Source organism: Arachis hypogaea, chromosome 4, assembly GCF_003086295.3.
Source record: "Arachis hypogaea cultivar Tifrunner chromosome 4, arahy.Tifrunner.gnm2.J5K5, whole genome shotgun sequence".
NCBI classification, from domain to species: Eukaryota; Viridiplantae; Streptophyta; class Magnoliopsida; order Fabales; family Fabaceae; genus Arachis; species Arachis hypogaea.
This window is the reverse complement of record NC_092039.1, coordinates 118,221,531-118,239,315: the sequence shown is the minus strand read 5'-3', so window position 1 is coordinate 118,239,315 and position 17,785 is coordinate 118,221,531. Positions and strand designations below refer to the sequence as shown.

The following is a 17,785-nucleotide window of genomic DNA, read 5'->3' as shown; positions in this document are numbered from 1 at the left end:
TTAAGTTAAAGATAAAGAAAATTAATTATATTACCATGAATTTTCAATTAGAATAATTTATTGAGAAAATCAATTAGTATTTTTATACCACAAATAATATTTTAAAATAATTTTAGAGATTTAATTAGATTTCAAAATTTATACTCCATGCCTCAATTTTATTAAAATTACTTTACTATAATTAAATTCAAAATCTTAATTTTATACATACCCTAATCCTAATTAAATTACAATTTTTCCCTTACTCCTAATGAAACCCTAGCCGCCATTAGCCTTCACCAACAGTAGCTGAAACCCCCCCCCCCTTTTTGTCTAACCAAAACCCATCAGGAAAAAAAAAAGAGAGAAAGGGGAAGAAGGAAAGGGACCGAGGAAGGAAGGAGAGGGGGAAGAAGAGTGAGGCGGCGCGGTGGGTGTCACTGCCACCGTCGCCGCCGCTGCTGACAGAAGAGAGAGGAGATCTGAGAGAGAAGGAGAGTACCGCGAGGAAGCCGCCGCGCAGCTCAGGACCGCCGTCGCGTCGCTGTTGGCGCCAGCGTCGAGGAGACCACGCGGGGAGGAGAGACTCGCGAGGGAGAGAGAGCAGAATCTCAAGCCGAGCTGAAGTCCAACCACCGTGTTAGAACCCTTTTCGCGTCGCCAGCGTTGCCCACACCGTGAAGCCGTCGCCGCCGCTACTGTACCCACGTCGTCGTCGTCCTCGTCTTGGAGTCGGTTGCCGCCACTTATGGAGGAGCCAGAGAGAGCGAGAGAGAGCGAGCTCGGGAGCAGAGGAGAGAAAAGAGAGACCCGCGCCAGCCACCGCCGCTTCTGCCGCTCGAAATCCTGCTGCCGCCGCCGGAGAACGCACTGTCGGTAAGGGTTTTAAAGTTTGGTTTCTGTTCTTTTGGATTCCGGGAACCTTTATCGTCACTGCATGTCTATTTCAGCTCTCCGCCGCCGCTGCTTGTTGTTCTGAACTGCTGCACCGTCGTTGCCGCCGTTCGGGTCACTGGGAACATGGCAGTGATCACCGGAACCACCATCGGAGTTACCGTTATTTCAATTCAGCCGTTCGTCCTTGCTGGGTAAACAATGCATTCCGAAACCTATGAATTAGTATTTCTGTTCTAAGTTATTTAAGGATCCAAGGTTTTGGTGTCATAGGATCGAGTTCCGGGTCTTGATTGCTGAGTTCTATGGCTGTAGCATACAACATCAAGGTGCTGTGTCGTCACCGAAGCTGCTGTTGCTCCATTTTCTCAATTAGTTGTAAGCCCAGTAAGTCGTTCCTTGTTCCAAACTCTTTTAGTAGCTATTCTGTTATAGACTATTGAGTTTACGCGACATTAATGTTTTAGGATTGAGCTAAGGCTATGTTTAGAGGTTGTGGCTGCTGCGGGGACAGTCGGTATTGATGTTGCTGCTGTGGAATAAGAATAAAAATGTAGTTTGTCGCGTAGTTGAATTGCGAATGAGGTAGGGGCGTCTTTCTCAAACTTGTTTTTCTTTCCAGAGTTGTTGTAAATCGATATTAATGCGTAAAATACATCTTTGGTGATTGCCTGAGTCTTATGAATTGAATAGAGTTGTCTTGGATGAATAAGATTATTAGTTTGATTGATAGCTGGATCGATTGAGAAAGCTGAATATTCTGATTAGTTGACTGATGTTGTTAAAGTGGATTTCCTTGAATTAATGGGAGAGATTTAATAATGGCATTTAGTTTAATTTTGGAAACAATTCGATTTTAGGAAAGGTTTAGTATTGAAATTTGATGTGATATTGAACCCGATTTGATATTGGAATTTGATTTTAAAACCAATTTGGAAAGGACTTGATATTTGGAAATGGTTTGTTTATTGAGAATAATTTACTATTCTGGTAATGGTTCGAACATGGTTTGAGGAACGGTTTGGTTTGAAACTGTTTGAGAAAACTGAAAGTTCTTAATTATTGATTAATGCTGTTGAATGAGGTTGATTTAAACTGCGATTTATAGGATTGGTTGATTGGATTCTGGATTTTGCAATTTCTCTGTGTTGAGTGTGGTTGTTGTGAAAATTATTATTAGAAGTGATTTGAACGTTTAACAGGTGTTTGGTTTGGTTTGGTTGGGACCCGAAAAGGGTGGCAAAATCCGAATTTTAGAGGAGATGCTGCCGAAATTTTATAAAATTGGAAGTTTTGTTTGAAGCAATTGTTTAAAAAGATTTAGTTCTTAAACGTTAGATTGATTTATTTAGAAAAGAAAGAATTATGTTTTGAATTGAGATTGTTGAGTAATGGAAAGAAGGATGATGAGGATTAATTTGAAATATGATTTTTGAATGAATTTGAAAATGGGACATGGATTGACGAATGATGATGATATTGAGAATGGCTTAGATATTGATGAATTTATATGGCTTATGAATTTGAAATATCTGAGATACGAGGTTCCCTGGATTAAGTACCGTGGCTTGCCACCACGTGTACCAGGTTGAAAACTCGATACTCTGTTGACCCTACGATGTAAGTGTGTGACCGGGCACTATATAAATTCCCGAGAATGTTACCCCCATTGAGTAATATTGATTATTTGAGAAAAAGCTATGCATAGACTCTTGGGGATGCACGTCGGGGGACAGTCTAAGTACAATTCAGACTTGTCGGGTTGGCTGGATAACCGACAGATGAGCCTCATCAGCCATAGGACAGGCATGCATCATATGCATTTGTATGCTTTGCTTGAGTTTGAACTTGTTTTGGTTTGCCTAATTGCTAAACTGTTCGTAACTGCTACTTGGACTATTTGCTGTAACTGCTGCCTACTTGTGCTTTCCTTGTCTGCTTTGCCCGTGTTTGTCCTGGCGTGCTACATTTGAGATTGAACTTTGGTGCTATATTAATGATTGTGTTATTTGATTGCGTGGTTGGTTTCTGATTGAAAGTTTCTTATAAGAAAGGAAAGGTTTCGGATTTCTGAAAGATTAAACATTGTTTCTTTGAAAAGGTTTTGGACAATTACTTATTGGTTTTTAAAAGGTTCATAAGGCAATGATAATCACTGAGCTTGAAGACAGTTTTTCTTATAAAATATCTTCTTATGACAACTTTGAAACTCCGTGGTGAGACCGTGTGGTTAGGTTCTCACCCCCCTACAGTTTTACTTTTTCAGGAACCAGATGAAGAGGCATTAAGGAGTGTTATACTGCGTTTGGTTTATATATTGTTGTATTAATTAGATTATTTTTTCCCTCGTCTTTGTTATTATAAATTTATAAGAGGGATAGGAGTTGTATGTTTTATATGTATATTATATTAAGAGTTATTTTGTAAAGAGTCTTGTATATGAATCTATGCCTGCTTGTTTTTCCTTAAGATAAAGTATTTATTTCTGTTTTTTTTTCAAAGAAATCAGCGATACAGTGTCAAGTCATAGGCTCCTATTTTAATATTTGGTATGTAAAGTAGTCGTAATACTTCTTTCTATCAGAGTAGCGCAGCCGGAAGCGTGACTTCTGGTAGTGAGGGTGTTACACTATATAGGCAAGCTTTGTGAAGTCCAGAGAAAGATCATTGACAAAGAAGATAACCAATCTCATGGAGTTGATTAAGGACCTGAAAGAGATTTTTTTTTTAAGTTAGAATTCTAATTATTTTGAGAATAATTGTCAAAATCGTTTAGAATCTTTTTTAATAATTTATTACAATTATAATTTACATAATATAACATTTATAATTTTGTAAAAATAATTTTACAATTATATATTTATTATATCTAAAATTATACGACTATTCTAATAATAATTAATAAATATTAAGATGATTTTAAACTATTTAGTCTATTTTATTATTATCTCTCGAACATTATTATATTTGATTGATAATATGTAAAATAATAAAGTCAATATTCATGGATAAATATTTAATGCGCTTCCAAATTAATAATCTTCTCAGGAATGATGAGAATATATATAATATCAGAAACATCTAATTTTATTAATTTAATATGTGAATACATTAATATTTAAATCTTACCATTAATATACGTTCATACATCTTTACGCAATTGTTTTAGATGAAAACACAATATGTTTGATACAAAATGCATATATAAATACAATCCGTTCGTTCCAGGGGGATCATCAAGAGTTCATATGAAAAAATATTGATCACCATATTAAATATTTGTTTCGTATTATTTGATTCTTCCATTTTTATATGGCATTTTTATTTTCTATCAAAAAAATTTTCTTCCTATCCTCATTCACACACCTGTTTACATATATATATAACCTTCAACTATAATGATCTTCAAATCGATCATCATATCAAGTCAATAAAATACCAAAGGATTAGATTATTTTTGCTATTATTGTTGTTGTATGTTTTTAATCATATAACCGATTTTGGAAATTCATGATGGCAATAATGAAAACAAACCTCTGCATTGTTGGTGATGATACTGCAGAACGTTATATTTCCTTGCAAGCTTCACCATAGTTTTTAGGGTTTTATGCTGTCTTTAAATATTATAATGAACTCAAGTGAAAATAAATAAAATAAATCTAGTTTTGATACACGTTATTGATTCGAATCGGAGCTCTTCGGTTACGAAAACCTTCCGGAACCAATGTGCCATTTGAACATTAGCAAATGAGATCTAATTGCTGTATATGTACAATGATATTTCATATTTTTTGTTATAATAAGGTAAAAAGTAAGATCTAATGTATGTTACAATAATGTATTAAATTTAAAACTTTTCATATTTTTTACTTTGTACTTTTTATATGTAATGGACACCTCTTTTGAATTTAATGTTATCATAAAATTATATTTATTTTAGAAATTTAAATTGATAGGAGGAGATATATAATTATTTATATTTTTAATAGATCTTTGTCTCAAATTTTATCATTTTTGTATTTTTTTACAATATTTTTTATTTCCGATATTTACATATATTTTTTATTATCATCAAACAGAGAAGTGTGAGAATATGTGAGAATATTATTTCTATTGTAATTATTAATAAAATAAATAGATGGAAGCACAAAGACCAATTTACATTTTATTGCATTTTTTTTTGCATACATAACTAAATCAAATAAAAGACATTACAAAATTATTTTTTCTTTAAATTGGTTGAACTTATAATCATGTACTAGTTGCTCTTATGAATTTCAAAATATTTATCACTTTAAAATTTGGATGGGTCTAACATTTAAGGGAAATTATAAAAAAAAAAATAAAAGATTTTAGCTTGTCAAAAAGATTAAACTAACAAAAATTTTCTCAAAATTTTAAAATCAGAACAAATTAAAGATAATCAAAGAATATTATTTTTTTATAAACACTAAATAGTGAATAATGAGAATCCTTAAATGTGTATATGGGTGTGTACTGTGAATAAGTTTCTCATGTTATAATATCTAGAATTGAAGGTTATGCATAATTGTCTAATCTATTAAAAAGAAAAAGATCTAATGTTCAGGTGAATAATTAGACCTCTTATGAGCATCAATAGGGATATGTCAAAAGGGATAATAATTGGATCCAACTATATCTATCAAGTATTTATTCCAAAGTTAGACAAATTAATAGATTTATTCAAAACAAACCTTAAACTTTACAAATTCCAAAGTATTAATAAGGATGTGTTTTTTTTTTCCTTTTTTCAAGATTTAAAAAATTACATATGGATGGGACAAAGATTTAAACATTAAAAGAAACTTGAATATAAAAATGGAATTGAAATGGATTGGGCGCTACATTTTTAACGAGAGTCTCTTCCAAATTAAGCCCACATGAGTCATGATATTCCTTTTCTTTCATAAATCATAACAAAAGAATCCTCAATCATTGGTTTTCATCAGTTTTGTTCATAGCAATTAACCATATTTTTAAGGGCAATCAAAACAACAATGTGCAAGTAAAAAAAGACACACGAAACAATTGACATCATAAAGGAGGAAAACAATGTGATGTTGAAGCCTCTTTTTAAGAGGCTTTTGTCGAACTTGGGGAGTGGTTGATTAGTGGATATGCGCGGGACGAGTAGTTGTAGGGAAGGCATCACAGCACAAGAAATTGTAGGGGAGGTGCACGTCATGGCACGAGAAATTGTATGGGGAGGCATGCACATCATAGGATGAGGTATTGGCATAAAGAGGTGTAGTGTTGCCGCAATCAGGATAGGAGAGGGGAAGGTCGTGGGAGAGAAAAGTTGGAGAGGGGAAGGTCGCCCTAGGGGGTTGAGGTTGGAGCACATGTTTCCGAATCTAACCTAACTTTTGGAATTTTCAAAATCAAAATTTTAAAATTTTTTTGAAAAGAGTAGTGCTAGGGAGCCAATAGCCTAAACGTATAAACATCTCATGTTATAAAAAGCTAATTTTGGGTTCACTAAAGTTCGAACTCTTGACCTTTCGGATCTAAAATTCTAATACCATGTCCTGAAACCACTCATCCCAAAAACATAACCTGATAGGACAATGTAACACTAATAATCATATTTCTAATACTTTCTAAACCTTCATTGTACACATTATACGCTTAGGTCATTAACTCCCTATACTTTCTCTTTTGAAAAATTGTTCAAGTTGGCTGGACATAGAATTGGTTATCTATACTTTCACTTTTACAAAAAAAAAATTTATTTTTACATTAAATGTTAAAATTTTTTAACATACATACAAAATTCGTCTAAAACACTAATGCATATTTAGACGAAATTTATATAGATTGTTATTTTTGTCCTAAATAAATATGTACAAAATATTTTAGATTACTTTAGAGAGTAGTTAAAAATAATATACTAAAAAATTTGAAGCTAATTATACACAAATTTATAATAGAATTAACATTTTTTAAAACAAGTCTTAAATTTGTGTGAAATTATTATGTATATTTAAATAAAACATAAACAAATTCTAATTTTTGTCTTAAATCTGTTGCTAATTTGTTTAAAAAATTCATCAAAAAATATTTGACCAGAAATTTTGGGACCAAATTAACTAACTTTGAAACTATTTTTTTATAACCTACAGAAATCCATTAAAAAGTTAATTTTAAATAACAAACACATGTATTTATTTGATATATACTTGATTTGATGATGAATTGTTTTTAAGTTTAATTATTTTGTTAGTCTCTGTAGTTTCGCAAAATTTTCAATTAAGTTTCTATACTTTTTTTTCTTTTTAATTGGGTCTCTGCACCAATTTTTTTTTCAATTAAGTCCCTTTTAGTAGTAATTGGCTTAATTGTATAGTAGGGGTGTTTGCGGTGCAGTTTAGATCAGTTTTGAGTAAAAAACTCATCCGATCCAAACACTAATTTTGTTTGCGGTGCAGTTTAGATTGGATGACTTTTTAAAAAAAATCCGATCCAATCCAATTTCAAGCGGTTTGGATTGGATTGGATTGGATTGGATTTGCAGTTTTGTAAATTAAAAAAATTAAATACATATAAAAGTCTTAACATTAAATTTTAAATAATCAATAATAACATAACAAGTCTCAACAATATCTCTAAAAGCCAACAATAACATAACAATAGAAATAAAATTATAGGTTAGTTAAAATAAATAAATAAATAACATTTTGAACATAAAATATTTATTAAATAATAATAATACTGAATAATATAAAAATGTATAACAAATTAAACATGTTATAAGTATAATTATAAATATAATAATAAAATAATAATATTATAGTACATTGTACGGTTTGAATTGGATTGGATCGATTATGAAAAGCAGATCCGAAATCCGATCTGATCCAGCGGTTTGTGAAAAATAGAATCCAATCAAGTCCAAATTAGTGCGATTTTAATCAGTTTTCGGTTTGGATTGGATTGGATGAGCGGTTTAATTTGGATCGGTTTGGATTTAAATAAAAGAAAAAAAATTAGTGCATGTACTCAAATAAAAGGAAAAAAAAGTGTAGGGACTCAATTAATAAAAAAATTGGTGCAAGGATTCAATAAAAAAAAATATAAGGACCTAATTAAAAATTTCACGAAACTATAAAACCAACAAAGTAATTAAACTTTTTTTATAAATTAAATTTACATGATTAGACAATAATAAATTAAATTCACATTTTTCAACAATAAATTTTTCCCATAATTATTCCGGACAAGATTCTAGGCTTTTTTTTTTCCCTTAAATACTCATAATTTTGGACAATAATTTTTTCCCATAATTCTAGGCTTTATTTTTTCCCATAATAATTAAAAAAATCTGAATAGCTTTAGACTTTATAATTAATGTGTTCATGCATCTAGTTACAATTTTATTCGGTATAATGCAATTTGTTTGAGATGCAATGGATGTATAAATATCCTTCTATGCGGTGCAAAATCCATATGATCTTTTGCTACTCATCATGCTAGATATATTTATTCCATATTATTTAAGGTCTCATATAACCATTCTTGTCTTCCTCATACATTTTTTCTCTTTCATATATGTACTATATCTTCAAAAAAGATCTACATATCAACTCAATAAAGTACCAAAAAATTATATTATAATGTTCCTTCTTTGATTGATCTCATATATAATTTGAGTGATAATGTTTGTTAAACATATTTTTGAGTGTTTTGGGCAACGCGACTACCTGCGATTGCTATCTAGAAAGGGACATCAAATTATGTATAATTTGAATGTTTCTTTAGAACACATTCATCTAAGACGCATTCACATACATACCTTGGTGTGAGTGTTCAAAAGAATTAGAACAAGAGAATGCTCATGATGAGGTTTGGGTTATCATTCAAGGTTTTACTATTGTTTTCTTTTTTGTTGAGAATGTAATAATGGAAGTATATTTTTGAATTTGTTATGTAATTAGATTATCTTATTAGAGTGACAATGAAAATTTCTGTCAATAATTAATCGAAAAAAGAATTTATTAGAGGAACAACAAAAATATATGTCAATAATTAATCAAAAAAATTATTCATTTAAGAATTTAATATTAGATATTTAAAATCTAACAATCACATATTTAAAAAACATGCTAATCGGTTTGATTGTTTCCTGTGATTTATCCAAGTGTATAATATATAAGTCATAATATAATTGTATTTAACATTTTGCTTCGGTGTGTACAAATAATGTATGTTTTTATTTCTCTTATTGAGAATCAAGCGCTTTATTTAAAGAATAATAATTTAAATTGATACCAACTCAATTCACTAACAATTTTGAATTCAAATTTTGAATTTCTCGATTGTCTTCTCTCATGGATTGCTTTGAATCCTGATCAACTTTCTCGCAATAAAAATTTTATTGAAATTTTTTTATACAAAACTAGTATTAGATTGAAAATAGTTTTTACAAATAATTATGTTAAATAATCAACTAGCATGCAACCAACTGCAGTCAACTATTGAAAAAAAGATGCCCATTAACGAAAAAAATAGTATTGCAACTTCAGAGCTACCCTAATTTTACTTTTACTCCCATTCATAGTAAAAAAACACAAAAAATAAAAAGAAGTATTTGAAATGTAACAAAAAGAAACATCTAAATTATTGTAAAAGATTATTCAAAACTCTTTCAATTATGACAAAGAAGAACGCATCACTTTTGAATATAAAAACATCCAAAATTAAAAAAAAAAAGAAAAATTCAAAATATAAGAAAAGAAATATCCAAAACATATAACAAAAACACATCCAAAATCTAGGAGAAAAAAACATCTAAAACTAGTAAAAATAATCATCCCAAACAGAAAAGAAGGTTTGAGGCTGGCGAGTATGATGTCGAGGCCACTTGTTAAGAGGCTTTTGCCGAACTTGGGAGTGGGTTGATGTGGCTTTGCCCTAAGAATGCCACCAATAGAACGTGAAGCTCTTTTTTGTCTCAAAAGCCATAGTTTCACAAACAAAAACTAACAGAGGATGGAGATATTATTAGAGCGTTACTATTTTTTGTTATGAATATTGATTAGTAAATACGCGGGACGACAAGTTGCAGGGGGAGGTGTCGCAGCATGAAGAATTGTAGGGAAAGGCGCACGTCATGGCACGAGGGATTATAGGGGAAGGCGTGCGCATCACGAGACAAGGTGTTACATGTAGAGGCGCGAGGTCACTGTGATCAAGATTGGATTGGGAGGCGCGTGGCATCACGAAGAGAAGAGTTGGGGGAAGGGGGAAAGATGCGGAGGCGCGCAAGGAGCGATGGACCTTGAGGGCATTCGAGAGGAATTGCAGAGGGAGGTCATGGCATTGTGGGGGAGAGGAATTAAAGGGAGAGGTTGCGTTAGAGGTTGAGATGGGATAGTGCGTGTTTTGTGAACCTAATCCTAATTTTTGGAAATTTAAAATTTTTTTGAAAAGTTGTTCAAATTGGTTGTACATGGTTTCCTATACTTTCTCTTTTACAAAAGAAAAACATCTTTCTACATTAAATGTTACAAATTTTTAACATGCATACAAAATCCAGATGAAACACTCATGCACATTTAGACAAAATTTACATCGATTGTTATTTTCGTCCCAAATAAATTTGTACGAAATATTTTGGATTATTTTAGAAGGTAGTTAAAACTAATATAGTAAAAAAAATTTGAGGCTAATTATATACAAATTTATAATAAAAATTAACATTTTTCAAAGAAAATCTTAAATCTATGTGAAGGTATTATGCACATTTAAATGAAATACAAATGAATTCTAATTTGTCTTAAATATGTTGCTAATTTGTTTAAAAAGTTTTTATGCCAGCTAAAAAATGTTTGTCAGGAAATTTTGGGACCAAATTTAGTTAAATTTGAAACTATTTTTTATAACTTTGAAAAGTAACAGTGCTGAATTGAAAGAGAAGAGTAAAGAGTGGTAGAGTGAAGAGAGTCTGAGGAGACGGAAACTGAGACAGAGAAGAAGAAGAGAGAAAGGGTTTCACTAATTTAGTAAAGGTGAATTGAATTGAGACACACACTTACATTTTGTTACTAACAGCTGGCAATTTATTGTGCCTAATGACAACTAATTTGTAGCTAATCTAACTGAAAGAGGTTTTAATTAACTCTGCTGACTCAGCTACCTGGATTACCTAATTCAATTCAGCTTAACCATTACTCTATCATACATTCTGCTATCTGACTCCATTATTTAGCTCAACACTCATTCCATAAACCTACACCGAAATCGATTAAAAATAATTAATTTTAAGGAAAAATATAGGTAGAAAATGAAAATACTAAACAATGTGAACAATGGATATATCAGATGTTCATTTCACTAGGTGTGCGGATGATTATTCTAATATTAAAATTTAGGTGGATAATTTAGAAGTGTAATGTGTTTTGATTTGATTGGTGCAATGGTTATTCAAATTGTTCAAAAAAGTTATTGGTTACCTAATATAACCCTAATTTTAAACAACTTATTTGATATTTGATTTGAAGGCAAATTTTTTTATAAACTAAATTGACATGATTAGACAATAATAAATTAAATTCACTTTTCAACAATAAATTTTTTCTCATAATTATTCCAGACAAGATTCTAGGCTTTATTTTTTTTCCTTAATAATGAAACAAAAAATCTAAATAGCTTTAGACTTTACAATTAATGTGTTCATGCATCTAGTTATAATTTTATTAGGTATATACGATTTGTTTGAGATGCAATGAATGTATAAATATCCATCCATGCAGTGCAAAATCTGTAAGATTCTTTGCTACTTATGCTAGCTAGATATATTTGTTCCATATTGTTTAAGGTCTCATATGGCTTGTCTTTTCTTCATTATACACTTTTGCTCTTTCATATATGTACTATCTCCTCAAAAAAGATCATTGTAGATCTACACAATATATCAATTCAATAAAGTACCAAAAAACTATATTATAATATTCATTGATTGATTGTTCTCATATATAATTTGAGCGATAATATTTGTTAAACATATCTTTTGTGGGTGTTTTGGGCAATGCGATTACGTGTGATTGCTACATTGAGAGGGACATCAAATTGAGCATAATTTGAATGTTTCCTTGAAATACATTCATCTAAGGAGCATTCACATACATATATGTTAGTGTGAGTGCTCAAAAAAAATAGTTATGAGCAAGAGATATGTTTCAGAACTTAGCAATTATGTACAAAAAGGGAACAAAATTCAAGGAGAGGAAAAAATGAGAGCAATGGGCGACGAAAGAAACACATCAACAGCTGCTCTGGGACTTTGACGGTACATGATACAATATGTGATGTGTTGATTTTGTGGATTAGAATATGTTGATTATGTGTTTGATTTTATGTGTGAGTTATCATATTTTTATTGATATTTTATATACTTTTGTTTGTTTTGCTAATTGATATATTGTATACAGGTATTGTTCGTCTGTGATGACAATGCCGAAGAAAATAAATAATATCTATTACAAACTCTTTCTCTCCTTCATCGGGTCGAGTAACTTGGAACGATCGAAAAAAAGAATTAGAACAAGAGGATGCTCATGAAGAGGTTTGGGTTACCATTCAAGGTTTTATTATTGTCGTTTTCTTTGATGTTGAGGATGTAATAATAAAAGTGTCTTTCTAAATTTACTATGTAATTAGATTACCTTGTTAGAAGGACAATAAAAATCTCTATCATATTAATAAAAAAAATATTAGAGAGACAACAAAAATCTGTGTCAATAATTAATCGAAAAAAATTATTCATTCAAATAGATTCAAAATATTAGAGAAACAGGATCTCTTGAAGTTATTTTTGGCTATACCTGTTCACCTCCTCGACTTGCAATCTGATGCTCAAACTCTTCTACAACCTTGCTTAAAATAGATTCAACCAACTGTTCCATGAGAGAAAAATATTACTTAGATGCTTGTAGGCTCAAACGCACTCTCGATAGTACTGAAGCAGTGGAAGACTAGTGATTGGACTATGCTCCAACTCTCTGGTTCTGAATGAGAAGATTGGACTATGCTCCAACTCACTTCGAGCCTTCTCAGATTAAAAAACAAATAGATGCTGCAGCCCTTAAATGTTTTTGTAATGCATCAACTCTATCATTTGTACATTAACTCCCCTTACCAAAAACCTATAGTTCTTAACTATGATTAATCACATTCCCTTCAACTACAGACATATTAAATTCACACTGAAGACACCAGCATGATGTTGCATACAGCAGGTCTAAATCTGGAAGTTAGTAGCACAACAAAGAATAAAATCAAATGCAGCAAAAACCCACCATCATAAAATGTATAGTCTTTGATCAATTAAGCAATCAAGAACTGTCATTAAGTTGAGGAAGAGAAGAGGCTTCAATTCACAACAATTATATGAACATGAAAATGCAGCGTCTGAAGAAAAAATAACATAAATGAATCAATTAAATAAATAAAAAAGAAAAAAGTAAGAATTGAAGTAGAAGATGATGATGGAGAAAGAAGAATACCTCTTCCCTATGTGTTGCTCTCTCAACAGCATCAAGGTTCCTTCTTGAAGAAGCATTCTTCCTTGCCACCACACAATCCACAAAAGCAGAAGCATGATTTGATGCGAGTCCAATTCCAGGGCCACACCATACATCCTGAAAAGAAGAAGATTTTCCGTTTAATTTAAGTAAAATCTAGGCTTCAATAATGTAAGTCCTGGGACCAGAATGGCTAGATGGTAGAAGAGTGTTCTAGAAAACTGTAACATAATAAGAGTCATAATAGTAGTCATGAACCCTCTCTATTAAAATTTTAAACTCTTAAGCAAAAGGCACGTGAATGGTTATATATTGATTACTAACTCCTCCAATCCTCTTACCATTGCTTCAGAGCTCACAGAAGATAAGAATTAAAGGGTTAAAAATTGATTAAGTATGTCTTCAAGACTTAGGAGAGACAAGGAGGGCCAGCTTTACCTGGGAACTAATATAATTTAGTGAACCCTGATGAAAAAGCTGCAAAATACATAAGCCAACAATACATAAACCAATACATATTAAATATTGAACTAAACCTTATTTAACAGAATAACAATTCTGAAACATAAAATAGAACTCCATAAGGGTTATGCAATTGAAATATTAACCTGAGTATTTTGACCCACTAGACCAACTTGATCTCGTCTAACAGATCCATCACCAGTTCTAGCAGATCCTGAGTATTCCTTCTGTATCAATCGAATCGAATCGATGCAACAGATGCAGTCAAGTCACCAAGAGAACCCCACTGCTCAGCCACCCTTTTATATATTACATTGGAAGTCTGAACCCTCTCCAACATACATATTATGCAATGTCATGCTCTGCAACATTCACAATCTCAATTACTATCAACATAATCTCATAATTAGCATATAATTAGAGACATGAAACCCTAACCTTGAATAGAGGCGTTACAGATCCATCGTTAAGAGTGAAGACATCGGAAATTTAGAAGCAAATTTAGAAGCATAATGTCAACAAGATCTTGAGCTGTAACACTGAATAACAAACAAATGATTATCAAACAATGAAAGTTGTAAATAATTATCAAACAAATAGCTCAAATTGAATTACAAATTACTTGAATAGAGCAGAATAGAACAGATTCAATGTTCATCCAAGCAAATGATTCAAACAAAAGCTTCGATTGCAGAAAAAATTCAACAAAATCAGAGTAAACCCGCAAATTCAAACGAAGCACAAAAGTAGAGTATGATAAACCTAAAGCTGGCACAGAAAAATTGAGCCCTAAGGTTTATCACGAAGAACAGAATCACAAAATCAGGATTTATATACCTGAAATTTGAGATGGTTACAAGAAGAACTGAGAGAGCGAGTTGAGATTAGATGGAAGAGGCGCCAGAGGGAGCAGATGCAATGAGAGCGGCGGTAGAGAGAGCTCTGCGACGATGGGAGTAGACACGACGAGAGCGGCGGCGGGGGGATTTTGGAGGACGCAAGGGATGACAGAGAGAGATTATGCGATGCAAGCGGCGACGGTAGCAGCAACAGCCACGGCGGAAGAAGCAGAAGTAGTAGCCACGGAGAGAAGAAGTAGCTCGTGCCAGGGAGAGAGGAAGAAGCTCGTGTTTGATTTGTGAATGGAGCTCGAAATACAATTTGAATGGGGGCTACCACGGAGAGAGAGAGAGAGAGGGTATAGGTCAGGTCTAAATTAAAATTTTCAGACGGAAAATTTTAAATTACAGACGGATTTTCCGTCTGTAATAATTTAATAAAATACAACGTTTTGCCTATTTAATTACAGACGGATTTTCCATCTATAACCATTTTCCACGAAAAAAATTTAATTTTACCGACAAAATTATCGACGGATTATGTTTTCCGTCTGTAATTTATGCTAATTCATTTTTTTGTTTTCCGACAAAAAAATCCTTCTAAAATTCCGTCTGTAATTCCGTGGGATAAAATCCATCGGAAATATTCGTCTGTAATAACTAGTTTTCTAGTAGTGGACAATGAAAATACTAAACAATGTAAACAATGGATATATCGGATGTTCATTTCACTAGGTGTGCGGATGGTTATTCTAATATTAAGATTTAGGTGGATAATTTAGAAGTGTAATGTGTTTTGATTTGATTGGTGCAATGGTTATTCAAATTGTTCAAAAAAGTTATTGGTTACCTAACATAACCCTAATTTTAAACAACTTATTTGATATTTAATTTGAGGGCAAATTTTTTTATAAACTAAATTGACATGATTAAACAATAATAAATTAAATTCACTTTTCAACAATAAATTTTTTCTCATAATTATTCTGGACAAGATTCTAGGCTTTATTTTTTTTCCTTAATAATGAAACAAAAAATCTAAATAGCTTTAGACTTTACAATTAATGTGTTCATGCATCTAGTTATAATTTTATTAGGTATATGCGATTTGTTTGAGATGCAATGAATGTATAAATATCCATCCATGCAGTGCAAAATCTGTATGATTCTTTGCTACTCATGCTAGCTAGATATATTTGTTTCATATTGTTTAAGGTCTCATATGGCTTGTCTTTTCTTCATTATACACTTTTGCTCTTTCATATATGTACTATCTCTTCAAAAAAGATCATTGTAGATCTACACAATATATCAACTCAATAAAATACCAAAAAACTATATTATAATATTCATTGATTGATTGTTCTCATATATAATTTGAGCGATAATATTTGTTAAACGTATCTTTTGTGGGTGTTTTGGGCAATGTGATTACGTGTGATTGCTACATTGAGAGGGACATCAAATTGAGCATAATTTGAATGTTTCCTTGAAACACATTCATCTAAGGAGCATTCACATACATGTATGTTAGTGTGAGTGCTCAAAAAAAATAGTTATGAGCAAGAGATATGTTTCAGAACTTAGCAATTATGTACAAAAAGGGAACAAAATTCAAGGAGAGGAAAAAATGAGAGCAATGGGCGACGAAAGAAACACATCAACAGCTGCTCTGGGACTTTGACGGTACATGATACAATATGTGATGTGTTGATTTTGTGGATTAGAATATGTTGATTATGTGTTTGATTTTATGCGTGAGTTATCATATTTTTATTGATATTTTATATACTTTTGTTTGTTTTGCTAATTGATATATTGTATACAGGTATTGTTCGTCTTTGATGGCAATGCCGAAGAAAATAAATAATATCTATTACAAACTCTTTCTCTCCTTCATCGGGTCGAGTAACTTGGAACGATCGAAAAAAAGAATTAGAACAAGAGGGTGCTCATGATGAGGTTTGGGTTACCATTCAAGGTTTTATTATTGTCGTTTTCTTTGATGTTGAGGATGTAATAATAAAAGTGTCTTTCTAAATTTACTGTGTAATTAAATTACCTTACTAGAAGGACAATAAAAATCTCTATCATATTAATAAAAAAAATATTAGAGAGACAACAAAAATCTGTGTCAATAATTAATCGAAAAAAAATATTTGTTTAAAATTTTTTTTAGATAGATTCAAGAATTTAATATTAGATATTTAAAATATAACAATCATATATTTAAAATACATACTAATTATTGGTTAATTGTTCTCTGCGATTTGTCCAAGAGATATATAAGTCATAATATAATTGTAGGCCTATATTACTAGGCAAGTTTTATGGTGTGGATGGAAAAAAAATCCACACCTGTGAATATTATGTGGCAAGCTTGCTAAATGAACGCGTTTTGGTTGGCCATAGACACAAGTTCAACTGATGGAACATTGGGTCAGGGAGAAACAACGGTTTTGCAGTTGTATTGCACATTCTAAAAAAATTTAATAAGTGTAATTAGAATATTAGATGCTAATTATTTTTGGCAAGTTGGAGTTATTGGGCAAGTTTTATTTTTTTCTGTGTATGTGGCCATGAATGAGTTTTAGACTTGGGTCATATTTTTTTATGCAAATGTGTAGAAACAAATTTTCTTGTGGATAAAAATTAGTCAAAAATAGCATTAAAAAAATTGGCTAAAAATATTTTTAGACTTGTCTTGGTTAACCGATTTTTTAATTTCCACCCCACACGACTTGCACCCACATCTCATGTGAGTGTCCACTGCTGTTCACAATAATATAGCAACTGTTAATGTTAAAAACATTAATAAAAATAAGAACAATAAGAAAAAAAATTTACAAAATGATATGTTTATTCGGATGAATAAAAATATAAACGAGAAAAAATGTTAAATATCTGTATTTTTTTAACGCCTTTCATAAATATTATAATAAATTGCGTACTCATAACGATTTCATTTACATTATTAATATGAGATACGTAATGTTTAAAAGGAATTCTCTATTTTTATAGTTTACTGAAACTATACAAATTTATGCTATATAAATAATTACTAACAAC

At 31.4% G+C, this 17,785-nt stretch overlaps 1 long non-coding RNA gene across 1 annotated transcript; it reads left to right on the top strand.

Annotated features, from left to right (window-relative positions):
- The first annotated feature begins 211 nt into the window (after nt 1-211).
- On the top strand, nt 212-3,378 carry LOC112797522 (uncharacterized). The gene is made up of 5 exons (XR_003199805.2): nt 212-855; nt 930-1,067; nt 1,147-1,260; nt 1,341-1,458; nt 3,126-3,378. It is a non-coding gene; the product is annotated as an uncharacterized lncRNA (long non-coding RNA).
- The last annotated feature ends 14,407 nt before the right edge of the window (nt 3,379-17,785 follow it).